Here is a 27,978-nt window from a genome sequence, read left to right as displayed (position 1 = left end):
TCTCAATCTATCCAAAGGGCCTTGAAATTTTCCAAAAATGATGAAATAATTTTGGAAAGTTTCCAATCCTTACAAGAGTATGCTGGACATTCCATATTTTCCCAAGATGCTCTCATAATTCCTCCTCCAACCAAAAAGGTATGTTCACTGTCTGCCCTAGAGTTTCAGGGAATTTCTTCACCACTCTCGAGGGCTCCAGAAAGTGTTCTACATCCTCAAAGTAATTTGTCATTGTGGAAATTAGATTTCAAAAATACAAAAACTTTTTTATATATCCAACGGTCTGAGGGAAAGCCCACACTGAAAAAAAAATCAATTAGACATTGTGCCATTAACCAAAGTATATCAGAAAAATTCCTTGTCTTCTAAAGCATCTAAAAAACAATCTGGTTCTAGCATTTTTCCTGGGAAACATTTACCATCAGCCAAAAAATCCCCAGGAACATCAAAATCTAAAAAGAAACTTTTCCATCTGCCCAAAGGTCTTTAGGATGTTCAGCAACTACTCCAAGAGCTCGGTTAACCTAGAGAAAAAAAGAACTAAAGCCATCCTACCAGGGTGTTTTCCCAAGAAACACATATTTCTTCTTTTCTATTATACCATGACAGAAGGCCATCTTCCTTCTCCCCATCTCTGATCTCTTCATCCTATTTGTCCTCCCTTCCAAATGGCTCTTTACTCTGAATTAGAGGCCAATTAGTAAACCATAGAAATATGGAAGGAATATCTGAGAGGCAGTGGCTGACATGACAACACTTGTGACATCACAGATGAAGCTAGGGCTCTCCACGATACCAGAGATTTTTCAGGCAGGGCCTAATGATGAAGTCACTGAGAACTGCCATGGCCTACCTGCTGAACAGCTTTCCTTACATTGACCAGATTTGGAGGTGGCCTCTCCAGGAGTGTCTCCTGTGACACAGTAGAAACCTTTACATGCTACATCTCTCTAAAGCTAGAGACTTCTCTCTGCTTCATTAGTGGTTACATGTTCTGAATGAAGAAAGTTAGTAAGGGGCTCGTCATGGTTAGAAATGATCTAGGAAAACGTAAGGAAGGAGATTCTTCTGTATATTAAATTTTTCTCAAGTCCAATCCTGTGACAATAAGTTCAATTACCTAGGTTTTCTCTGTTCCCCAGGTGCCAGTATTTTCCCTACAGACCTTTAATGAGTGAATATTGTGCTACATTTTCTGATTGTACATTAATTGACAGTGCACATTATATATATTCCTGCATGTGTACTCAAAAATTTCATTTTTTCCAATTCCATTTTTGCAATGAATTTAGCAACAAACATGGCCCACCTATAGAGTGAATATAACAGTGTAAATATTGTGTACCTCTTTCAAATGATAAACTCCCAAATCCTTATTTTACCCAAAAATTACCAGACATTACTAAACATGGACTATAGAATGTGGTTCTGTAGTTCTATTAGATATCAGTTCTCTAATATTTACCTTCCTGTGGTCCCAGGGCAATACTTGAAGGTTTTGGATGTTTTACCATGATTCTTTCTTCAGACATTATATATATTCCTGAATATGTACTCAAAAATTCTGTTTTCCAATTGATTTTTTGCAATAATTTTGTCAACAAAGGGGGCACAGCTATAGAGTGAATATAAAAGTGTAAATATTTTGTACCTTCTTCAAATCATAATCTGACAAATTCTTATTTTATCCAAAAATTACAAGACATCATTAAAGCAAAGGACAGCATGGGCTATAGAAATTTTTTTTTTAGTCCCAGTATATATCAGTTCTCTAATATCTACCTTCATGAGTTCCCAGGAAGAGACTTGAAAGATTTGGACGTTTTAGTATGATTCTTTCTTCAGGCCAAACAAGATTCAGGAGCATGTGCAGGATTAGGAATGGCTTGAGGTACAGTGAAACCTCAGCTTCATTAGATTCATAAGGACAGAAGAGAGTCTATTTGGCACTGCCACTTGTGGATTCTACTTTCTTGACCATGTTTCCAGGAATCCAGATAAAATTCCATCTAACCTCATATATATACATATACATATACATATGCATATATACATATATACATATATATATATGTATGTATGTATATGTATATGTGTGTATGTATATGTATATGTATATGTATATGTGTGTATGTATATGTATATGTATATGATGTATATGTATATGTATATGTATATGTATATGTATATGTATATGTATATGTATATGTATATGTATATGTATATGTATATGTATATGATGTATATGATGTATATGATGTATATGATGTATATGATGTATATGATGTATATGATGTATATGATGTATATGATGTATATGATGTATATGATGTATATGATGTATATGATGTATATGATGTATATGATGTATATGATGTATACGATGTATAGATATAGATATAGATAGATACAGATACAGATATATATATATATATATATATATATATATATATATCACCACCAAAAGTAGATAAGATTGATGAAGCTTCTAATTGCATGACTTGAAAAAACGGATATAGGTCTTTACTGAGAGACACATCTAAAGCATATCAAATACAGAAGTGAATGGTAGTGGCAAACCAGTGAACAGAAAACACATCTCTGGTTGGTAGGTTTTGAGAAAGGATTACAAGAGCTGAAGGTGCTTTCAATGCGATAAGAAAATCAATGCCGACACCCGCGGATTCCGGCCCGCAGCAGCTTTCTGCCCCCAGACCCTGTGAGAGAGAGACCCAACCGCCTGGTCAGGTGGGCACTCCTGAGGCTGGAGAGCAGAAGAGACCACCAACTCTGCTCACCCCTGCCCACATCCCTGGCCCAAGAGGAAACTGTATGAGGCCTCTGGGCTCCCGTGGGGGAGGGCCCAGGAACGGCAGGACCCTGTGCCTGAGACACCACCAGAACCAGAAGGAAACAGACCGGATAAACAGTTCTCTGCACCCAAATCCCGTGGGAGGGAGAGCTGAACCTTCAGTGAGGCAGACAAGCCTGGGAAACCAGAAGAGACTGCTCTCTGCACACACATCTCGGACGCCAGAGGAAAAAGCCAAAGACCATCTGGAACCTGGTGCACTGAAGCTCCTGGAAAAGGCGGCACAGGTCTTCCTGGTTGCTGCTGCTGCAGAGAGCCCGTGGGTAGCACCCCAGGAGCGAACTTGAGCCTCGGGACCACAGGTAAGACCAACTTTTCTGCTGCAAGAAAGCTGCCTGGTGAAATCAAGACACAGGCCCACAGGAACAGCTGAAGACCTGTAGAGAGGAAAAACCACACGCCGGAAAGCAGAACACTCTGTCGCCATATCTGAATGAAAGAGAGGAAAACAGGTCTACAGCACTCCTGACACACAGGCTTATAGGACAGTCTAGCCACTGTCAGAAATAGCAGAACAAAGTAACACTAGAGATAATCTGATGGCGAGAGGCAAGCGCAGGAACCCAAGCAACAGAAACTAAGACTACATGGCATCATCGGAGCCCAATTCTCCCATCAAAACAAACATGGAATATCCAAACACACCAGAAAAGCAAGATCTAGTTCCAAAATCATTTATGATCATGATGCTGGAGGACTTCAAGAAAGACATGAAGAACTCCCTTAGAGAACAAGTAGAAGCCTACAGAGAGGAATCACAAAAATGCCTGAAAGAATCGCAAAAATCCCTGAAAGAATTCCAGGAAAACATAAATAAACAAGTAGAAGCCCATAGAGAGGAGACACAAAAATCCCTGAAAGAATTCCAGGAAAACATAAATAAACAAGTAGAAGTCCATAGAGAGGAGACACAAAAATCCCTGAAAGAAATCCAGGAAAACACAATCAAACAGTTGAAGGAATTAAAAATGGAAATAGAAGCAATCAAGAAAGAACACATGGAAACAACCCTGGATATAGAAAACCAAAAGAAGAGACAAGGAGCTGTAGATACAAGCTTCACCAACAGAATACAAGAGATGGAAGAGAGAATCTCAGGAGCAGAAGATTCCATAGAAGTCATTGACTCAACTGTCAAAGATAATGTAAAGCAGAAAAAGCTACTGGTCCAAAACATACAGGAAATCCAGGACTCAATGAGAAGATCAAACCTAAGGATAATAGGTATAGAAGAGAGTGAAGACTCCCAGCTCAAAGGACCAGTAAATATCTTCAACAAAATCATAGAAGAAAACTTCCCTAACCTAAAAAAAGAGATACCCATAGACATAAAGGAAGCCTACAGAACTCCAAATAGATTGGACCAGAAAAGAAACACCTCCCGTCACATAATTGTCAAAACACCAAACGCACAAAATAAAGAAAGAATATTAAAAGCAGTAAGGGAAAAAGGTCAAGTAACATATAAAGGGAGACCTATCAGAATCACACCAGACTTCTCGACATAAACTATGAAGGCCAGTAGATCCTGGACTGATGTTATACATACCCTAAGAGAACACAAATCCCAGCCCATGTTACTGTATCCAGCAAAACTCTCAATTAACATTGATGGAGAAACCAAGATATTCCATGACAAAACCAAATTTACACAATATCTTTCCACAAATCCAGCACTACAAAGGATAATAAATGGTAAAGCCCAACATAAGGAGGCAAGCTATACCCTAGAAGAAGCAAGAAACTAATCGTCTTGGCAACAAAACAAAGAGAATGAAAGCACACAAACATAACCTCTCATCCAAATATGAATATAACGGGAAGCAATAATCACTATTCCTTAATATATCTCAATATCAATGGCCTCAGCTCCCCAATAAAAAGACATAGATTAACAAACTGGATACACAACGAGGACCCTGCATTCTGCTGCCTACAGGAAACACACCTCAGAGACAAAGACAGACACTACCTCATAGTGAAAGGCTGGAAAACAACTTTCCAAGCAAATGGTCAGAAGAAGCAAGCTGGAGTAGCCATTCTAATATCAAATAAAATCAATTTCCAACTAAAAGTCATCAAAAAAGATAAGGAAGGACACTTCATATTCATCAAAGGAAAAATCCACCAAGATGAACTCTCAATCCTAAATATCTATGCCCCAAATACAAGGGCACCTACATACATAAAAGAAACCTTACTAAAGCTCAAAGCACACATTGCACCTCACACAATAATAGTGGGAGATTTCAACACACCACTCTCATCAATGGACAGATCATGTAAACAGAAATTAAACAGTGATGTCGACAGACTAAGAGAAGTCATGAGCCAAATGGACTTAACGGATATTTATAGAACATTCTATCCTAAAGCAAAAGGATATACCTTCTTCTCAGCTCCTCATGGTACTTTCTCCAAAATTGACCATATAATTGGTCAAAAAACGGGCCTCAACAGGTACAGAAAGATAGAAATAATCCCATGCGTGCTATTGGACCACCACGGCCTAAAACTGGTGTTCAATGACAATAAGGGAAGAATGCCCACATATACGTGGAAATTGAACAATGCTCTACTCAATGATAACCTGGTCAAGGAAGAAATAAAGAAAGAAATTAAAAACTTTTTAGAATTTAATGAAAATGAAGGTACAACATACCCAAACTTATGGGACACAATGAAAGCTGTGCGAAGAGGAAAACTCATATGGCTGAGTGCCTGCAGAAAGAAACAGGAAAGAGCATATGTCAGCAGCTTTACAGCACACCTAAAAGCAGAACAAAAAGAAGCAAATAAACCCAGGAGGAGTAGAAGGCAAGAAATAATCAAACTCAGAGCTGAAATCAACCAAGTAGAAACAAAAAGGACCATAGAAAGAATCAACAGAACCAAAAGTTGGTTCTTTGAGAAAATCAACAAGATAGATAAACCCTTAGCCAGACTAACAAGAGGACACAGAGAGTGCGTCCAAATTAACAAAATCAGAAATGAAAAGGGAGACATAACTACAGATTCAGAGGAAATTCAAAAAATCATCAGATCTTACTATTAAAAACCTATATTCAACAAAACTTGAAAATCTTCAGGAAAAGGACAATTTCCTAGACAGATACCAGGTATCGAAGTTAAATCAGGAACAGATAAACCAGTTAAACAACCCCATAACTCCTAAGGGAATAGAAGCAGTCATTAAAGGTCTCCCAACCAAAAAGAGCCCAGGTCCAGATGGGTTTAGTGCAGAATTCTATCAAACCTTCATAGAAGACCTCATACCAATATTATCCAAACTATTGCACAAAATTGAAACAGATGGAGCACTACCGAATTCCTTCTATGAAGCCACAATTACTCTTATACCTAAACCACACAAAGACACAACAAAGAAAGAGAACTTCAGACCAATTTCCCTTATGAATATCGACGCAAAAATACTCAATAAAATTCTGGCAAACCGAATTCAAGAGCACATCAAAACAATCATCCACCATGATCAAGTAGGCTTCATCCCAGGCATGCAGGGATGGTTTAATATATGGAAAACCATCAACGTGATCCATTATATAAACAAACTGAAAGAACAGAACCACATGATCATTTCATTAGATGCTGAGAAAGCATTTGACAAAATTCAACACCCCTTCATGATAAAAGTCCTGGAAAGAATAGGAATTCAAGGCCCATACCTAAACATAGTAAAAGCCATATACAGCAAACCAGTTGCTAACATTAAACTAAATGGAGAGAAACTTGAAGCAATCCAATTAAAATCAGGGACTAGACAAGGCTGCCCACTCTCTCCCTACTTATTCAATATAATTCTTGAAGTTCTAGCCAGAGCAATCAGACAACAAAAGGAGATCAAGGGGATACAGATCGGAAAAGAAGAGGTCAAAATATCACTATTTGCAGATGACATGATAGTATATTTAAGTGATCCCAAAAGTTCCACCAGAGAACTACTAAAGCTGATAAACAACTTCAGCTAAGTGGCTGGGTATAAAATTAACTCAAATAAATCAGTTGCCTTCCTCTATACAAAAGAGAAACAAGCCGAGAAAGTAATTAGGGAAATGACACCCTTCATAATAGACCCAAATAATATAAAGTACCTCGGTGTGACTTTAACCAAGCAAGTAAAAGATCTGTACAATAAGAACTTCAAGACACTGAGGAAAGAAATTGAAGAAGACCTCAGAAGATGGAAAGATCTCCCATGCTCATGGATTGGCAGGATTAATTTAGTAAAAATGGCCATTTTACCAAAAGCAATCTACAGATTCAATGCAATCCCCATCAAAATACCAATCCAATTCTTTAAAGACTTAGACAGAACAATTTGCAAATTCATCTGGAATAACAAAAAACCCAGGATAGCTAAAGCTATTCTCAACAATAAAAGGACTTCAGGGGGAATCACTATCCCTGAACTCAAGCAGTATTACAGAGCAATAGTGATAAAAACTTCATGGTATTGGTACAGAGACAGACAGATGGGCCAATGGAATAGAATTGAAGACCCAGAAATGAACCCACACACCTATGGTCACTTGATTTTTGACAAAGGAGCCAAAACCATCCAATGGAAAAAGATAGCATTTTCAGCAAATGGTGCTGGTTCAACTGGAGAGCAACATGTAGAAGAATGCAGATCGAACCATCCTTATCACCCTGTACAAAGCTTAAGTCCAAGTGGATGAAGGACCTCCACATCAAACCAGACACACTCAAACTAATAGAAGAAAAAATAGGGAAGCATCTGGAACACATGAGCACTGGAAAAAATTTCCTGAACAAAACACCAATGGCTTATGCTCTAAGATCAAGAATCGACAAATAGGATCTAATAAAACGGCAAAGCTTCTGTAAGGCAAAGGACACTGTGGTTAGGACAAAACGGCAAACAACAGATTGGGAAAAGATCTTTAACAATCCTACAACAGATAGAGGCCTTATATCCAAAATATACAAAGAACTCAAGAAGTTAGACCGCAGGGAAACAAATAACCCTACTAAAAAATGGGGTTCAGAGCTAAACAAAGAATTCACAGCTGAGGAATGCCGAATGGCTGAGAAACACCTAAAGAAATGTTCAACATCTTTAGTCATAAGGGAAATGCAAATCAAAACAACCCTGAGATTTCACCTCACACCAGTGAGAATGGCTAAGATCAAAAACTCAGATGACAGCAGATGCTGGCAAGGATGTGGAGAAAGAGGAACACTCCTCCATTTTTGGTGGGATTGCAGACTGGTAAAACCATTCTGGAAATCAGTCTGGAGGTTCCTCAGAAAATTGGACATTGAACTGCCTGAGGATCCAGCTATACCTCTCTTGGGCATATACCCAAAAGATGCCTCAACATATAAAAGAGACACGTGCTCCACTATGTTCATCGCAGCCTTATTTATAATAGCCAGAAAATGGAAAGAACCCAGATGCCCTTCAACAGAGGAATGGATACAGAAAATGTGGTACATCTACACAATGGAATATTACTCAGCTATCAAAATCAACGAGTTTATGAAATTCGTAGGCAAATGGTTGGAACTGGAAAATATCATCCTGAGTGAGCTAACCCAATCACAGAAAGACATACATGGTGTGTACTCATTGATAAGTGGCTATTAGCCCAAATGCTTGAATTACCCTATATCCCTAGAACAAACAAAACTCAAGACAGATGATCAAAATGTGAATGCTTCACTCCTTCTTTAAATGAGGAAAAAGAATACCCTTGGCAGGGAAGGGAGAGGCAAAGATTAAAACAGACACAGAAGGAATACCCATTCAGAGCCTGCCCCACATGTGGCCCATACATATACAGCCACCCAATTGGACAAGATGGATGAAGCAAAGAAGTGCAGACCGACAGGAGCCGGATGTAGATCGCTCCTGAGAGACACAGCCAGAATACAGCAAATACAGAGGCGAATGCCATCAGCAAACCACTGAACTGAGAATAGGTCCTCCATTGAAGGAATCAGAGAAAGAACTGGAAGAGCTTGAAGGGGCTCGAGACCCCAAAAGTACAACAATGTCAAGCAACCAGAGCTTCCAGGGACTAAGCCACTACCTAAAGAGTAGGGTCATGGACTGACCCTAGACTCTGACCCCATAGGTAGCAATGAATATCCTAGTAAGAGCACTAGTGGAAGGGGAAGCCCTGGGTCCTGCTAAGACTCAACCCCCAGTGAACTAGACTATGGGAGGAGGGCGGCAAAGGGGGGAGGGTAGGGAGGGGGGCACCCATAAGGAAGGGGAGGGGGGGAGGGGGACTTTTGCCCGGAAACCGCGAAAGGGAATAACACTTGAAATATATATAAGAAATACTCAAGTTAATAAAAAAAAAGAAAGAAAAGTAGGGAAATAAATACCACAAAACAAACAAACAAAAAAAAATAAAGAAAATCAATGCCAACGAAACAGAGTCTTCTGGTACTATATGGATATTGAAAGATTGTACATGGATAGCCCTATGGCTCGAACTGCATATGTAGCAGAGACTGGTTTTGTTCGGCCCCAATGGAAGGAGATGCCCTTGGTCTAAATGAGGTTTTATTACCAATTCAAGGGAATGTCAAAATGCAGTAAGAGTGATTATACAAAAATGGTAGGGGGACCGGTTAGGGATCTTATGGGCAGGAAACAGGGAAAGGCAAAAATATTTGAAATGTAAATATGGACAAATCAAATTAATAAAGCAAAAAAATGCTAAAAAATAAAAAAAGTAAATAAGTTAAAGATAAGAAAACTGCCATTTAAACACATATTGACTGAGAAATCTAAGGGGTCACGATCAGGAGTCAGAGAAATATTATTGAAAAGACTGATATGATGAACTAGAAACATGTCTCACTCCCAAATACCAGTATCAGACACAAACTGAACTAAGGTTATCCAAATAATCGAGGAGTTTATTCTGAGTAAGGACATAATATTTGTCTTTCACTTCTTCCTTAGGACTTTTTTCTTTTGGGCAAAAAAATAAAAGCCATGAGCTCTAAGGAAAAGGACAGCCCCCTTCCCAACAAATGGCTTTTGTTATAAAGATATTAATGATATAAACTCCCTGACTTACAGGAATCACTAGAAGCAGGGAAGTCCAGATTCTTCTGACCGAGTCTGAACACCTGATCCCATATGTGGAAGGCTCAGATCAATTCTATCTCTTCAACTTACCTACTCAACTCCTACCAAAGACTCAGTGAAATTTTCCAGGGTCGACATATTTCTTCATTTTTTTTCTACCAAGACAGAAGGCCATCTTTGTTCTCCCCATCGCTGAGCTCTTCACCCTCTTTGTTCTCATTCCCAAATTGCTGTTTGCTCTGAACTAGAGGCCAATTAGTTAACCCTATAGGTATTGAAAGAATATCTGAGAGGTATTTGCAGACACAACAAAACTTGTGACATCACAGGAGAAGGTAGGGCTCTCCAGGACACAAGTGATTTTTCAGGGAGGGCCTAATTATGATGTAACTGAGAATTGCCATGGCCTACTGCTGAGCAGCTTTCCTTACATTGCCAAGATTAGAGGGTGTCTTTTCCAGGAGTGTGTCGTTTGAAACAGTGGAAATCTTTACATACTCCATCTCCATAAAGAAAGAGACCTCTCTTTGCATCATTAGTGGTTACATGCTCTGAATGGTGAAAATTAGTTAGGGGCTTGGCATGGGTAGAAAAGAACTAGGAACTTGGAGTGGAGGAGAATCTTCTGGATAATAATTTTATTCACTGGACCATTCCTGTGAAAGACAATTCAATTTCCTAGGGGTTTTCTGTTTCTCAAAGGGCAGTATTCTCCCAACAGACCTTTAGTTGAAAGAATATTGTATTACATTTTCTTACTGTACATTCCTTGATAGTGGACTTTACATATATTCCTGAATGTGTATTCAAAAATTCTGTTTTCCAGTTCAATTTTTTGCAATGATTTTGGCTTCAAAGAAGGCCCAGCTTTAGAGTGAATATAAGTTTAAAATTGTGTATCTACTTCAAACGATAAACTCCCAAATCCTCATTTTATCCAAAATTTTTCAGACATCAGTAAAGCAAAGGACAACATGGACTACAGAATGTGGTTCTGTAGTCCCATTAGATATCAGTTCTCAAAAATGTATCTTCCTGTGTTCCCATGGCCAGACTTGAGGGTTTTGGATGTTCTACCATGATCTTACTTCAGGCCAAACATAAGATACAGGAGGATGTACAGGGAGAGGAATGGCTTGAGGTCCAGTGAAACCTCAAGTTCAATAGGTTCATAAGAACAGGAGGTAGTCTATTTGGCATTGTCATTTGTGGATTCTACATTCTTGACAAAGTTATGCAGAATCCATGTTAACATTCCACCTACCCTCATAGTTGTAGGAGAAACCAAAAGTGTATTTGTGTATATATATATATATATATATATATATATATATATATATATATATATATATATATATATATATATATATATATATATATGCCACCAAAACTAGAGAAGATTGATGAAGCTAAGAAGTGCATTCTGCCAGGAACCAGATATAGATATTTCCTGAAAGACATATCTAGAGCCGGTCAACTATATACAAGAATGCTAGTGGCAAACAGTGTACTGAAAACAGACCTCTTGTTGGAAGATTTTGAAAAAGGATTACAAGAGCTGAAGGTGCTTTCAACACCATGAAAACAACAATGCCAAAAAACTAGATCTTTCTGGTACTAGACCAATATTCAAAGAATGTGCATTGACAGACCTATGGTTACAACTGCATATGTGGCTGAGGATGGCCTTGTTGTGCACCAATGGAAGGAGAAGCCCTTGGTCCTCCCTAGGATTCTCTCCTAGTTCAAGGGTATGCCAAGTGGACTTAAGGGGGATTAAAGGAAGGACTTAAGGGGGATTAGGGGAAGGGAACGGGTAGGGATCTTATGGGCAGGAAACTGGGAAAGGAAAAAAAAACATTTTAAATGTAAATATAGAAACATCCAGTTAAAAAAGCAATAAAATTTGCTAAAAAATAAAAAAAAATGGAAGAAATTGAAGAAAAGAGAACTGCCAGATAATCACATCCATTAACTTGGAAATCTAGGGGATCACTGTCAGGGAAGGGTAGTAGAGTAATACTAGTGAAAGACTGAGATGGTGAAGTCTCAACTAGAAGCACTTCTCTCTCCCAGATATCAGTGTCAGACACAAACTGCACTATAGGAATCCAAAGCATGGAGCACTTTATACCGAGCTTAGGACACAATGCTTATATTTCCATTATTCCTTAGGACATTTTCTTCTGGGCAAAAAGAACAAAAGCCATGAGTTCTCAAGAAAACTATTGTACCCTTCCCAACACTCAGATTTGGGATAAACAAGTTAATGTTATAAACTCTCTGACATCCAGGAACCATAACAAGCAGGGAAGTCCAGCTGCTGAGAGGCTCCCAGCTCCTGATTCCCATATGAGGAAGGCTCTGATCAATGTTATCTTTTATCAAACCAACTAAACCCTACACAAGATTCACTGAGCTTTACCATGGACAAGATATTTCTTCATTTTTCTTATACCAAGGCAGAAGGCCAGCTTCTTCTCCCCATCTCTGATATCTTCATCCTCTTTCTTCTCCCTCCCAAATGGCTGTTTGCTCTGAATCAAAGGCCATTTAGTAAACCCTAGAGGTAATGAATGAATATCTGAGAGGCAGTTGCTTTCACGACAACACCTGTAACATCACAGAAGAAGCTAGAGCCCTCCAGGATACAAGAGATTTTTCCAGGAGGTCCTAATGATGATGTCACTGAGACCTGCCATGGCCTACCTGCAAAACATCTTGAGCAGGTATGTTGACAGAAGGCAGCCGAAAAAAAAAATACTAAATGTATGACATCGCAGTTGTGATGATCATTCATTAATTAGACCCGTTACCATAGAGATGTCTTATTCAGGGGAATGTATGGATGATAAAGCAGTAAATGGCCCTGAATTAAGAACCAGATGCCTGGTAAAGTTTCACGTTATTCACCCCCATGTTGTATGGGCCCTGAGCGAGAAGAGGGGGACTAGTGGGCAGGTTGTTGATTTTGCAGAGAATGGTAGAAATAGAAACCAATTGGGGTAGGTAATAGTATTATTGAAGAGAAAGGTTTATGACTTTTATGGTGTATGTCTGATAACACAAATATGTCCATAAATCATTATTTTAATGTATTTGAGAATATTCATGTTAATATGCAATGAAGTTAAAGTTGGGTTTTATGTCTTAATTCATTAATTTAAATTACATTTTTATATGATAGGGGAATATATATTAATGTATGGTATACATTAATTTTGTAATGTTCTAGATTATTTAATGTACAATATAAACCTGACGTCTGTCTTAGACATATCCTGCCATGCCGTTCAATGTAGGTAGTTATAATATACATTGTTACTGGCAATTCATAGAGTTCTGTGGACCCAAGACAGGTAGCCTGGTCAAGCTGAATTACCAGAAAACTGCCAATTGTTTCTGAAAGAATTATCTTTCCTTCTCCTGTTCACTACCAACCTGTGATTCAAGGTATCCATTTGATTCTTTTGCATGCTCACATCTTATTTATACTGTGAAGTCTCAGGTAGCAGGTCAGTATGATCATGGGTTTTAGGGACACTTGTTGGGAATCCAGGTCAGTGATCTTGTTACCTTTAGTCACAAGGCAGACATCTCTTTGATGTCCATAGTAGTAAGCCTAGCAGATCATAGGGGAATCCAAATATTCTCTTGGAGAGCCAAGACCTTCTCTAAATTCTTAATGTCCTTTACTCAGCAAAAGGACAATTTTGTCTCTGTATTATAAAAAAGACATGTGGAGTATCCAAAGCATAATGTCTGTGGATGTACAAGATGACAGGTTTCCCCTTTCCTTATTTGACATCCTGAGTCAGAGTGATAAATCAGTTCTCTTCTCTGGGCCTAGGTACCTGGCCCTAAGGCTGCCGTGAAATAATTTCAATAACAGTAACTATTGAAGCTACTCGATACCTTGCTCAATGTTTAATGAAAATACTACCAACTGTGCTGACTATTGCATTAGAGTCTTTCTTGGGATGGGGTTTTGCAGTAATCCATTAGGTCTGTCTAGATAAATTGGACCATTGTTGTTACCTTGGACAGTCAGTGATGAGCATCTGTGGGTCTACACCACACAACAGGGTAACAGGATTTATGTCAAGTGGGTCTTCTTAACTACACTCCAGGATGGTGCAGGAATAGTATCTGTAAGTGTGCAAAAGGGACATATAGAAGCCAGGGTCTCATGAATACACTTGGGAGAAAATAGGGAGGCAAATTTTAAAACAGGGGCAGAAGGAACACCCATTCAGCGCCTGCCCCACATGTGGCCCATATATATACAGCCACCAAACTAGATAAGATGGATGAAGCAGCAAAGAAGTGCAGGCTGACAGGAACTGGATATAGATCTCTCCTGAGAGACACAGCCACAATACAGGAAATGCATAGGTGACTGCCAGCAGCAAACCACTGAACTGAAAACGGGGCCCCAGTTGAAGGAATCAGAGAAAGCACTGAAAGAGCTGGAATGGGCTCAAGACCCCATATGAACAACAATGCCAAACAACTAGAGCTCCCAGGGACTAAGCCAATACCTAAAGACTATACTTGGACTGACCCTGGCTTCAAACTCATAGGGACAATGAATAGCCTAGTAAGAGCACCAGTGGAAGGGAAAGCCCTTGATCCTGCCAAGACTGAACCCCCAGTGAATGTTATTGTTGGGGGGAGGGTGGTAATTGGGGGTAGGTTGGCAAGGGGAACACAAATATAGAAAGGGAGGGGGAGGGGTTGGGGGATGTTAGCCCGGAAACCAGGAAGGGGAATAGCAATCGAAATGTAAATAAGAAATAATCAAGTTAATATAGATGAGAAAAATAATAGAAGCCAGATTGTGGTGTTCCTTGTAGAAAGGCTTCAACTCTCTTGTCTGATAGGAGTATAAAATGCTGACACAGAATTAACTACCTTGCTTCTTTCACAGAAGAGGGGCAGCTAATATAGCCTTTAGACAAGTGATCATTCCTGAGGCTACAAGGTCCAGTTGTTTAGAGAGATGCACACAAGTTGTTTTCACGGCCCTAAAATGTTCATGTAAATCCTTCATGCAGTGTCTTTTCATGTGTTTCGTGAAAAAAAAAAGATGGAAACATTCTGAGGAACCTTGAAATTCTAGGAGTTAAACCACAATGAACTATCAAGTATCAAACTCCATACCATCTGTCTCCATGCAGATTAGGTTCTAGTATCCCCATGAGTTCTGGGGTATCTAGGATTTGCTGTTTCTCCAAAACCCTGGTATCCAGGCAGAGCAATACCCACACACACAAATAATCTCTCAAACCTGTCTAGTACCTCCGGAGTTGAGAACAGTAGGATTACATCAACCATTCTATGATACAGGTTCCTTTTGCCTCCCCCAGATTTTTGCCAATATTGTTGTCCTCCTAATATAGAAATGTGAACATTCCTAGCTCACCCTTGCTAGCTAAGTGATTATAACTCTTGGACCAGTGCCTCAGTGTCCCTTGTTCAATTATTTTGAGCTTCAGGAGAGAGGAGGAGGTTATCTCTCTGTTGTAAGGGTGTCAACCTGTGAAACTTCTGAGGCCATCAACAGACAGGACTGAAGAATTTTGAAATCCATGAAAGAATAGGGTCTAAGGTATTTGCCCACTTTAACTCATTCTGAAATGGTCATTCAAATGTTAATTTTATCTCCTTTGCAAAAAGCACCTGAAGAATACATCTTCCAAGAACAAGAAAATCTACATACTTTACTGGAGATTCAGACTTCTGAGTGTATATGAGATCAGAACTATGGGGTTGGTAGTCTCTACCCTCTATTGCCAGTCCCTCATATCTTGGATAGTTCATATGATAAATAGCCCAGTTTCTTCTCAAGTAATGACAACAACTCCAGTGAGACTGTGAGGATATCAGGATGCCCATCTCTTTCAGTTGGTAATATAGACTGTATCTCTCCCTTTGCTTCCAGAGTGTGCATTATTTAATCTACATATGCACAAATGATCTGGTTAGTTGAATAATTATGGGATTATGTTTTAGGGACAGGTATGGGAAGATAGATTCTCCCAATATACCTAGGATTCTTCACTACTAATCTGAAACTACAAGTGTGAGTTTTAGTCCAACTATCTTTTTAATACGTTTCAGGACTTTCACAAAGAAGATATTCTTTTGGTAAACAGAAAAAAGGTTAACTTTTTTAGTATATGTAAGTCGAACTGTGTCTAATTTTTCAAAAAGATGATGGTTGCTTTCTGTTTATGCAAGAGGCCTCTTGCCAGAAGGAAACAGGAAGAAGGGGGGCAATGAGACATGATTAATAACAGGTGAGTTATTATCCCCTTGCCTATGTCAATGGCATGTTTGCTGCTTCAGAGACATTAAGGGAGTTTTCCTTTTGCTACCGTGAATGGTACCTTTTGATCAGGTAATTGTCACAGTACATTATTGAAGACTGAATATGTAGATCCAGTGACCATTATGAAATCAATTGCTTTGTCACAATTTTAGGTTTTACTATAGATTCTTGGAGTACAGTAGCCTGGGTGCCATCACTGTCCTAACTGTAGGACTTGCTGTACCTTTTACTTCCAATTACAGCACTTATTTTCCAATGTTCACTTTATTTTCAAGAGATATATTGGTCTTTCTCCATGGGTTGCTTGCTCGCTTCTAGCCCTTTTCATGTTTGTTTTAACAGACTTTATTATTATTCAGATTTACTCTTCTGCTTACCGCTTATGGCCTTCTTTTTTTTTTTTTGAGTACATTTAGTTTATTGTAAAAAGTGATGGAGGGGGAGAAAATAAATGATACGAAATATTCATAACATTAACATATGAACGTTCCATTATTATTTCACTTTTGGTACATCCACATTGTTTATGTTGTCTACAATGACAACAAAGAAGCAAATTCACAAATCTAATAGCATTAGATATCAGCATTCAGCTTTCATATTCTACATGATCTTTGAAGAATCTGCTCCCATGCTCCTCAAAATCATTTTGTTCACTCCAGTCCCCTGAATGATGAGATCATTCATGGCAATTGTAACAACAGAAGAGTGAGACAAGAAGGAAAAAAAATGCATGACCCCTGTGTTATCCCTTACATCATTGTCCTGGACTCAACAACCTATCACATCCTTCAGCATTTACCATCCATATCAAGTCACACAACTACATTTGAAAGCTGAGGCTATACTTCCCATGTATAAGCAATGATGGCATATGACACAGCACATCCTTCCATGTGAAAAACATGCAGGTTTACTCCTTTTCTGCATAAAATCACACTCAACAGTTCTTTCTTTAGCTTTTATTTGCCTATGAATTCTTGCTAGGAAAAGACATTAAACTACCACATTCAGCATGCTCCTTTGAGAATTTTGTCTTCCTCTGCAGAATGTTTAAGAAACCTTTTCTACTTAAAAGTTTGGTCAATAAAATTGCCATCACTCCTTTCATTAAAAATCCCAGTCACCTATTCTTATTATTGTTTATTGCTATTTTTACTATTTTTATTAATACTTATTAGTATATACTTTAGAAGTAAGTCCTACCAAGCTCTTGAAGACTTTTATCCTAACAAGACTTAAAGCTATATGTTATACAACAAGCCATTCCAGGACTTAGCACCTTAAACTACTGAACACTTTCTGACAGCCTCGGGTACAAAGCAGGACAACAACTGTAATGTCTCTACCCCCGTTAGCTTCATCTGTTCTGAGGTCTGTTGCTAAAAGCAATCGGAAGGTCAGACAGGATGCAAGCAGAAGAAAAATAAACTTATGTATTTGACAAAGGAGATTCAGTGACAGTTATCAAAATAAAAACAAAGAAAAACCTGCTTATTCTGCTTCCCAACATAGAGTGGTTGGAAAAAAAAATGCCTTTTTAAAAATATCATATATGTTTTTAACTTCTTTTTTTTAGCATGCCATTTCTTTTCTTTTCTTTTTTTTTATTAACTTGAGTATTTCTTATTTACATTTCCAGTGTTATTCCCTTTCCTGGTTTCTGGGCCAACATTCACCTAACTCCTCCCCTCCCCTTCTATATGGGTTTTCCACTCTCCATCCTCACCCCATTGCCGCCCTCCCCACAACAATCATATTCACTGGGGGTTCAGTCTTAGCAGGACCCAGGACTTCCCCTTACACTGGTGATCTTACTAGGATATTCAATGCTACCTATGAAATGAGATTCCAGGGTCAGTCCATGTATAGTCTTTAGGTAGTGGCTTAGTCCCTGGAAGCTCAGCTTGGTTGGCATTTTTGTTCATATGAGATGTTGAGCCCCTTCAAGCTTTCCAGTTCTTTTTCTGATTCCTTCAACGGGGGTCCTGTTATCAGTTCAGTGGTTTGCTACTGGCCTTAGACTCTGTATTTGCTGTATTCTGGCTGTGTATCTCAGGAGAGATCTGCATCTGCCTCCTGTCGGCCTGCACTTCTTTGCTTCATCCATCTTGTATAATTGGGTAGCTGTATATGTAAGGGCCACATGTAGGGCAGGCTCTGAATGGGTGTTCCTTCTGTGTCTGTTTTAATCTTTTCCTCTCTATTCCCTGCCAAGGGTATTCTTATTCACCTTTTAAAGAAGGAGTGTAGCATTCGCATTTTGATCATCCATCTTGCGTTCCATGTGTTCTATGCATCTAGGGTAATTCAAGAAGTTGTGCTAATAGCCACTTATCATGTGCATGCCATGTGTGTTTTTATGTGATTGGGTTACCTCACTCAGGATGATGTTTTCAAGCTCCAACCATTTGTCTATGAATTTCATAAAGGCATTGTTTTTGACATCTGAGTAATACTCCATTGAGTAAATGTACCACATTTTCTGTATCCATTCCTCTGTTGAAGGGCATCTGGGTTCTCTCCAGCTTCTGGCTATTATAAATAAGGGGGTGATGAACATAGTGGAGCATGTGTCTTTTTTTATATGTTGGGGCAACTTTTGGGTATATGCCGAAGAGTGGTACAGCTAGATCCTCAGGTAGTTCAATGTGAAATTTTCCTAGGAATCTCCAGACTGATTTCCAGAATGGTTGTACCAGTTTGCACTCCCACCAATAGTGGAGGAGTGTTCCTCTTTCTCCACATCCTCGCCAGCATTTATTTTTACCTGAGTTTTTGATCTTAGCTATTCTCACTGGTGTGAGGTGAAATCTCAGGGTTGTTTTGATTTGCATTTCCCTTATGACTTAAGATGTTGAACATTTCTTTAGGTGTTTCTCAGCCATTCGGCATTCCTCAGCTGTGAATTCTTTGTTTAGTTCTGAACCCCATTTTTTAATAGGGTTATTTGTCTAACTTCTTGGGTTTTTTGCATCTTTTTAATATAAGCCCTCTATCTGTTGTTGGATTGGTAAATATCTTTTCCCAATCTCTTGGTTGCCGTTTTATCCTAACCACAGTGTCCTTTCCCTTCCAGAAGCTTTGCAGTTTTATGAGACCCCATTTGTCAATTCTTGATCTTAGAGCATAAACCATTGGTGTTTTGTTCAGGAAATTTTTTCCAGTGCCCATGTGTTTGAGATGCTGGCCTAGTTTTTCTTCTATTAGTTTGACTGTATCTGGTTTGATTTGGAGGTCCTTAATCCACTTGGACTTAAGCGTTGCACACGGTGATAAGCATGGAACGATTTGCACTCTTCTACATGCTGACCTCCAGTTGAACCAGCACCATTTCCTGAAAATGCTCTTTTTTCCATTGAATGGTTTTGGCTCCTTTGTCAAAAGTAAAGTGCCCATAGGTGTGTGGGTTCATTTCTGGGAGCTGCCTTATGTATAATACCCAAGAGCTAGAAGAATCCGTAATGGCATTCATCAGAGGAATGAATACAGAAAATGTAGTACATCTAAACAATTGTGTACTACTCAACTCTTAAAACCAATTATCTCAAGAAAGCCAAAGACAAATGGGATGATCTAGAAAATATCATAATGATTGAGGTTACCCAATCACAAAATGGTATGAAATCACACATTTTATGAAATCACCAAAAGTGGATATTGGCACAAAAGCTAAAATTACCAAGGATGCAGTTCACAGACAACTGGAAGCTCAATAAAATGATACACAAAATGTGCATGCTTTAATCCTTTTCAAAAGGTGGACACAATAATATCTATGAATTTCGAGCAGAGACTGAGGAAATCCCATTCAGAGCAGGCCGTACATGTGGCAAAAATATATACACATCAGTCACCAAAACTAGATAAGATTGATGGAGCTAAGAAGTGCATTGTGCCAGGGACTGTATAGAGATCTTTCCTGTGAGACACAGCTAGAGCATATCAAATAAAGAAGTGAATTCTAGAGGCAAATCAGTGAATTGAAAACGGACAGTAGGGGAGTTATAGAAAAAGAGGAGTGGGGCCGGTTAGGGATCATATGTGCAGGTAATAGGGAAAGGAAATAACATTTCAAATGTAAATATAGAAATACCCAATTAAAACAGGAATAAAATTTGCTAAAAAAATAAAAAGAAATAAAGAAATTTAAGAAAAGAACACTGCGAAGTATTCACAGCTATTGACTCAGAAATGTAAAAGTCATTTTCATGGAATGATAGTCAGAGTAATACTAATGGAAAGACTGAGATGATGAAGACTCAACTAGAAACACTTCTCTCTCCCAGATATCAGTATCAGACAAAAACTGCACTATAGGCATCCAGAGCATGGTGGAATTTACTCTGAGGCGAGGACTCAATACTTGTCTTTCCATTCTTCCTTAGGACCATTTTCTTCTTAACAAAAAGAATAAGGCTATGAGATCTCAGCAAAACAACTGTGCCCTGCCCATCACTTGGCTTTGGAATAAAAACAAATAATGATATAAACTCTTTGACTTCCAGGAATGATATGAACAGGTAAGTCCAGATGCTTCTGAAAGGCTACCAGCTCCTGATTCCCATATGTGGAAGATTCACATCAAGCCTAACTCTTCAGAGATCCCTCTCAATCCCTACTAAGGACTCTGAGCTATCCCAAGGATGATGTACATCTTCCTTTTTTTATACAAAGATAGAAGGCCAGCTTCCTTCTCCACATCACTGAAATCTTTATCCTCTTTGTTCTCCCTCCCATATGGCTGTTTACCGTGAATTAGAGGTCAATTATTAAACCCTAGAGGTACTGCAAGAATATCAGAGAGGCAGTTGCATCCACAACAACACTTGTGATGTCACAGAAGCAGCTAGGGAGTCCAGGTTACAAGAGATACTTGCAGTAGGGCCAAATCATGATGTCACTGTGAACTGCCATGTCCTACCTGCTAAACAGATTTCCCTACATTGACCAGATTTTGAGTGCCCTTTCCAGGTACGTCTCCTGTGACACAGTGGAAACCTTTACATAGTCCATCATTCTAAAACTGTAGAAATCTCTTTTCTTCATTAGTGGTTACATGCTTTGAATGGGGAAAGTTAGCCATGGGTTTGGCATGTGTATAAACGATTTAAGAAAATGGAGTGCAGGAGATTCTTCTAGATAATAATTTTTTCCCAGGTTCATTCCTGTGAAATACATAAAAATTTTGCAGGTTTTCTCTGTTTCCCAAAGGCCAGTATTCTCCCTACAGACCTTTAATTGAATGAATATTGTGTTTCAATTTCTTATTGTACATTCCTTGATAGGGAACTTTATAAATATTCCTGAATGTTTACTCAAAAATTCTGTTTTAAAATTCCATTTTTTGCAATGATTTTGGCCCAATGATAAAGTGAATATAACAGTGTAAATATTGTGTACCTACTTCAAATGATAAACTCCCAAATCCTTATTTTATCCAATAATCACAGACATCAGTAAAGCAAAGGACAATATCAACTCTAGAATGTGGTTCTGTAGTCCCAAAAGATAATCAGATCTCTAATATCTCCCTTCCTTATTTCCAAGGTTCTGACATGAGGGTTGAGGGTTTTTTAACCTGATTCTTTGTTCAGGCCAAACATAAGGTTCAGGAGGATGGACAGTGAGAGGAATGTCTTGAGGTCCAGGGAAACTTAACTTCAATAGTTTCATAAGTAGAGAATGGCATCTATTTGGCATTGTCATTTGTGGATTCTACATTCTTGACCCAGTTGTGCATAATCCATGTTAAAATTCCACCAAACCTCATAGGTGTAGGAGACACCAAAATTACATAAGATTGATGAAGGTAAGAGGTGCATGCTGCCAAGAACTGGAGAAAGATCTTTCCAGAGAGTCATAGTTAGAGCATGTTAAATACAGAAGTGAATGTTAGTGGTAAACTGGTGAACAGAAAGCATGTCTCTTCTTGGTAGATATTTAGAAAGGATTACAAGAGCTGAAGGGACTTTCAACCCCATAAAAACAACTATTCCAACAAACCAGAGCTTTCTGACACTAAACCAATATTCAAAATCTGCCCATGGAAAGTCCTATGGCTCCAACAGCATATGTGGCAGAGGATGGATTCCTTGGGCACCAATGGATGTAGAAGCCCTTGGTCCTTCTCAGGTTTGGTTCCCAGTTCAAGGAAATGTCAAGGTGCAGTAAGGAGGGTTGTAAAAGAAGGGGAGTCGGTCCAGTTACGACCTTATGGAGAGGAAATTTGGAAAGAAAATAGCATTTGAAATGTAAATATAGAAATAGCCAATAAAATAAGCAAAAATTTACTAAAAAAATGGAAGAAATGAAAAAAGAAACTGCTAGCCATTCTCACCTATTGATTCAAAAATATAATGAGTAAATGTCAGGGAATGATAATCAGAATAATAATGGTGAAAAGACTGATATGATTAAGAGTCGACTAGAAGCACTTCTCTCTCCCAGATATCAGTGTCAGACACAAACTGAACTATAGGAATCCAAAGCGTGGAGGAGTTTACCCTGAGATGAGGACATAGTACTTGTCTTTCACTTCTTCCTTAGGACATTTTTCTTCTGGGCAAAAAGAATAAAAGCCATGAGCTGTCAGGAAAACAACTGTGACCTTCCCAAACTTGGGTTTTGGGATAAAGAAATTAATGATATAAACTCTCTGATTTCCAGGAACTGTAAGAGCAGGAAGTCCAGATGCTTCTGAGAGGACCCCAGCTCCTAATTCCCATTTGTAGACGGCTCAGATCAAGACAATCTCTTCATGAAACAACTCAACACCTACTAAGGACTCAGAGAGCTTTCCCAAGGACCTTTTTTGTACCAAGACAGAAGGTCAGCTTTCTTCTCCCCATCTCTGATATCTTCATCCTATTTGTCCTCCCTCCCAAATGGCTCTTTACACTGAATTATAGGCCAATTAGTAAACCATAGATATATGGAATGAATATCTGAGAGGCAGTTGCTGTCAGGACAACACTTGTGACAACACAGAAGAAGATAGGGCTCTCAAGGATACAAGAGATATATTACGGGGGTACTAAGGATGATGTCACTGAGAACTGCCATGGACTACCTGCTAAACAGATTTCCTTACATTGACCAGATTTGACGGTGCCCTTTCTAGGAGAGTCTCCTATGACACAGTGGAAACCTTTTGTACTCCATCTCTCTAACGCTAGAGACTTCTCTTTGTGCATTAGTGTTTACATGGTCTTAATGGACAAAATTAATCGGGACTTGGCATGGGTAGAAAAGATCTAGGAAGATGGAGTGGAGGAGATTCTTCTTGATAATAATTTTGCTCCCTGGTCCATTCCTGTGACATACAGTTCAATTTCCTAGTTTTTCTCTGTTTCCCAAAGGCCATTATTTTCCATACAGACCTTTAATTGAGTGAATATTGTATTTCACTTTCTAATTCTTCATTCCTAGATAGGGCACTTTGTATTCATTCCTGAAAGTGTACTCAAAAATTCTCTTTTACAATTGCATTTTTGTAATGATTTTGGCAAAAAAGAGGGCCGAAGTATAGAGTGCAGAGAACAGTGTAAATATTTTGTACCTACTTCAAATGATAAACTCCAAATTCTTATTTTATCCAAAAATTATCATACATCAGTAAATCAAAGACAACATGTACTATACAATTTGTTTCTCTATTCCCATTTGATATCATTTCTGCAATATCTTCCTTCTTGTGTTCCCATGGCCACACTTGAGGTTTTTGGATATTTTACAATGATTCTTTTTTCAGGCCAAACATAAGACTTAGGTGGATGGGCAGGGAAAGAAATGTTTTGAGTTCAACTGAAACCTCAATTTCAATAAGTTCATAAGGACAGGAGGGAACTTTGCATCTGTAGATTCTACATTCTTGTTCTAGATGCGCAGAATCAATGGTAAATTCCATCTAACCTCACATAGGAGCCAATATATATATATGATAGATAGATAGATAGATAGATAGATAGATAGATAGATAGATAGATAGATCTGCCACCAAAATAAGATAAGATTGTTGAAGTTAAGAAGTGCATTCTGCCAGGAAGAGGATATAGACATTTCCTGAGAAACACAGCTAGAATATGTCAATTACATAAGTGAATGTTTGTGGCAAACCAGTTACTTGTAAATGGAACTCTTGTTGATAACTTTTGAGAAAGGATTACAAGAGGTAAAGGGGTTTGCAAACCCATAAGAAAAACAATGTCAATGAACCAGAGCTTTCTAGTACTAGACCAATATTCAACGAATGTACATGGACATACCTATGGCTCCTACTGCATATTTAGTACCAGATGGCCTTCTTGGGAACCAACAGAAGTAGAAGCTCTTGGTCCTCCCTATATTTGATTCACAGTTCATGGGAATGCAAAGGGGTAGTAAGGGGATTATAGTAGAATGGGAGGTGGACTGGTTAGGGATCTTAGAGACAGGAAATTGGAAAAGGAATAACATTTGTAATGTAAATATAGAAATATCAAATTTAAAAAAGCTATATATTTTGCTAAAAAAGAAAAAAATGAAAGAAATAAAAGAAAAGAAAACTGCCAATTAATTACACCCTTTGACTCAGAAATCTAAAGGGTCACTGTCAGGGAATGGTAGTCAGAGTAATACTAGTTCAAAGACGAAGATGGTGAAATCTCAAATAGAAGCAATTTTCTCTCCCAGATATCAGTGTCAGACACAATCTGCACTCTAGGAATCCAAAGCACGGAGTAATTTACTCTGAGCTGAGGACACAATACTTGTCTTTCCCTTCTTCCTTAGGACCAAAACCATCAGCTTTAAAGAAAACTGTGCCCTTCCCAACACTTGGCTTTGGAAAAAAGACATGAATGATATAAATTCTCCGACTTCCAGGAACCATAACTAGCAGGGAAGTCCAGATGCATCTGAGAGGCTCCCATCTCCTTATTACCATATTTGGAAGGCTCCAATCAATACTATCTTTTCAGCAAACCTTCTCAACCACTACCCAGAAATGACTGAGATTTCCCATGGACCACATATTTCTTTTTTTTTATAACAAAGCAGAAGGCCAGCTTCCTTCTTCCCATCTTTGATCACTTCATCCTCTTTTTTCTCCTTCCCAAAGGCTGTTTATGCTGAATTAGAGGCCAAATAGTAAACCCTAGAGGTACTGAAGGACTACTGGAGAGGCAACTTCTGTCAGGACAACACTTGTTACATCACAGAAGAAACTAGGGATCTCCAGGATACAACAGATTTTTTTAGATAGGCCTAATGGTGATGTCACTGAGAATTGCCATGGCCTACCTGCTAAAGTGTTTTCCTTTCAATGACCAGATTCGAGGGTGCCCTTGCAAGGTTTGTCTCCTGTGAAACAATGGAAACCTTTTCATACTACATGTCTTTAAAGCTAGAAACTTCTCTTTATTTCCTTAGTGGTTACATGCTCTGAAAGGAAAAGATAATCAGGAGCTTTGCATGGGTAGAAAAGATCTCGGAACATGGAGTGGAAGAGATTCCTCTGGATAATAATTTTATTACCAGGTCCATTACTATGACATACAGTTCAATATCCTAGGTTATCTCTGTTTCCCAAAGGCCAGCATTTTCCCTACAATCCTTTAATTGAATTCATATTTCATTACAGTTTCTCATTGTACATTCCTTGATAGGTGACTTTATATATTCCTGAATGTGAAGTGAAAAATTCTGTTTTCCAATTTCATGTTTTTTTGCAATGATTTTGGCAACCCAAGGGTCCCACCTAACGTTGAATATAAAAATGTAAATATTATGTACCTACTTCCAATGATGAACTTCCAAATCCTTAGTTTATCCAAAAATTTCCAGACATCAGAAAAGCTAAGGAAAACATGAAATATAGAATATGGTTCAGTAGTCTCATTAGACATCAGTTCTTTAATATCTAACTTCCTGTTCCTCTAGGACCAGACGTGAAGGTTTTCGTGGTTTTACCATGGTTGTTACTTCAGGACAAACATAAAATTCAGGAGGATGTGCAGGGAGATGAATGGCTTAATGTCCAGGGAAACTTCAACTTCAATAGGTTCATAAGAACAAGAGGGAGGTGTTTGGAATTGCCATTTGTGGATTCTACATTCTTGACCTAGGTGTACATAATCCATGTGAAAATTCCACCTAACCTCATAGCTGTAGGAGCCACCAAATGTATAGTTGGAACCAGATGTACATCTTTCCTGAGAGACACAGCTTGAGCAAGTCAAATACAGAAGAGAATGCTACTGGCAAACCAGTGAACCAAAAATGGATCTCTTGTTGGTAGTTTTTGAGAAAGAATTACAAGAGCTTAAGGGGATTTCAATTCCATAAGAACAACAATGCCAGTGAACCAGAGCTTTCTGGTACTAAACCAATATTCAAAGACTGTACTTGGACAGACCTATGTGTCCAACTGCATATGTAGCAGTGGATGGCCTTGTTGAGAACCAATGGAAGGAGAAGTTCCTGGTCCAACCTAGGTTTAACTCTCAGTTCAAGGTAATATCAAGGTTCACTAAGTTAGGTTATAGAAGAATGTTAGGGGGACTAGTTACGGGTCTTATGGACATGAAACTGGGAAAGAAAATCAAATTTGAAATTCAAATATAGAAATATCCAAATAAAAAAGCAATAAAATTTGCTAAAAATTAAAAAAAATGAAATAAATTAAAGAAAAGACATCTGTCAGCTAATTACACATATTGACTCAGAAATCTAAAGGGTAACTATCAGGAAATGGTAATCAGAGTAATACTAGTGGAAAGACTGAGATGATGAAGTCTCAACTAGAAGCTCTTCTCTCCCAAATATCAGTGTCAGACACAAACTGCACTACAGGTATCCAAAGCATGGAGGCGTTTACACTGAGCTGAGGAGACAATACTTGTCTATCCTTTGTTTCTTCGGACCTTTTTCTTCAGGGCAAAAAGAGTGAAAGCCATGAGCTCTCACTAGAACAACTGTGCCCTTCCCAACAACTGACTTTTGGAATGAAGAAAATGATTATATAAACTCTCTGAATTCCAGAAACCATATCAAGCAGGGAAGTCCAGATGATAATGAGAGAATCCCAGCTCTGGATTCCCATGTGTGTAAGGCTCAGATCAAGGCTATCTCTTCAGATACAACACTCAACGCCTACCCAAGACTCACTGAGCTTTCCCATGGACCATTTATTTCTTCCTTTTTTTATACAAAGAGAGAAGGCCAGCTTCCTTCTCTTTTATCTCCCTAACAAATGGCTGTTTAGCCAGAATAAGAGGTCAATGAGTTAACCCTAGAGGTCCTCAAAGAATATCCAAGAGGCAGTTGCTGTCACCATGACACTTGTGACATCACAGAAAAGCTAGAGCTCTTCAGGATACAAGAGATATTTCAGGGAGGACCTAATGATGATGTCACTGAGAACTGCCATGATCTAACTGTTGAACAGCTTTCTTTACATTGACCAGATTTGAGGGTTCCCTTTCCAAGAGTGTCTCTTGTGACACACTGGAAACCTTTAAATACTATATATCTCTAATGCTGGAGACTTCTCTTTGCTTCACTAGTACGTACATGTTCGGAATAGAGAATGTTGGTCAGGGGCTTGGCATGGGTATAAAGATCTAGGAACATGGGGTGGAGGAGATTATTCTGGATAATAATTACACTCCCAGTTCCATTCCTGTGACATACAGTTCA

The 27,978-nt window shown here is 38.6% G+C and overlaps 1 long non-coding RNA gene across 2 annotated transcripts in view; it reads right to left on the bottom strand.

The window, feature by feature from the left end:
* LOC134484345 (uncharacterized) overlaps positions 1 to 27,978 on the bottom strand; it is a 90,804-nt gene that overhangs the window by 25,225 nt on the left and 37,601 nt on the right. Inside the window, exon 3 of one of the 2 annotated variants that reach the window (XR_010061752.1) lies at positions 25,912 to 26,136. The exons of the other annotated variant lie outside the window; for it this stretch is intronic. This is a non-coding gene — a long non-coding RNA (uncharacterized LOC134484345). Of the gene's footprint in view, positions 1 to 25,911; positions 26,137 to 27,978 lie in introns of those variants that run through there. 2 annotated transcript variants of the gene reach the window in all.

The sequence above is a fragment of the Rattus norvegicus genome, chromosome Y (assembly GCF_036323735.1).
Source record: "Rattus norvegicus strain BN/NHsdMcwi chromosome Y, GRCr8, whole genome shotgun sequence".
Classification (NCBI taxonomy): domain Eukaryota; kingdom Metazoa; phylum Chordata; class Mammalia; order Rodentia; family Muridae; genus Rattus; species Rattus norvegicus.
The sequence above is the reverse complement of the archived record's forward strand: the minus strand, read 5'-3'. Positions and strand labels throughout refer to the sequence as shown.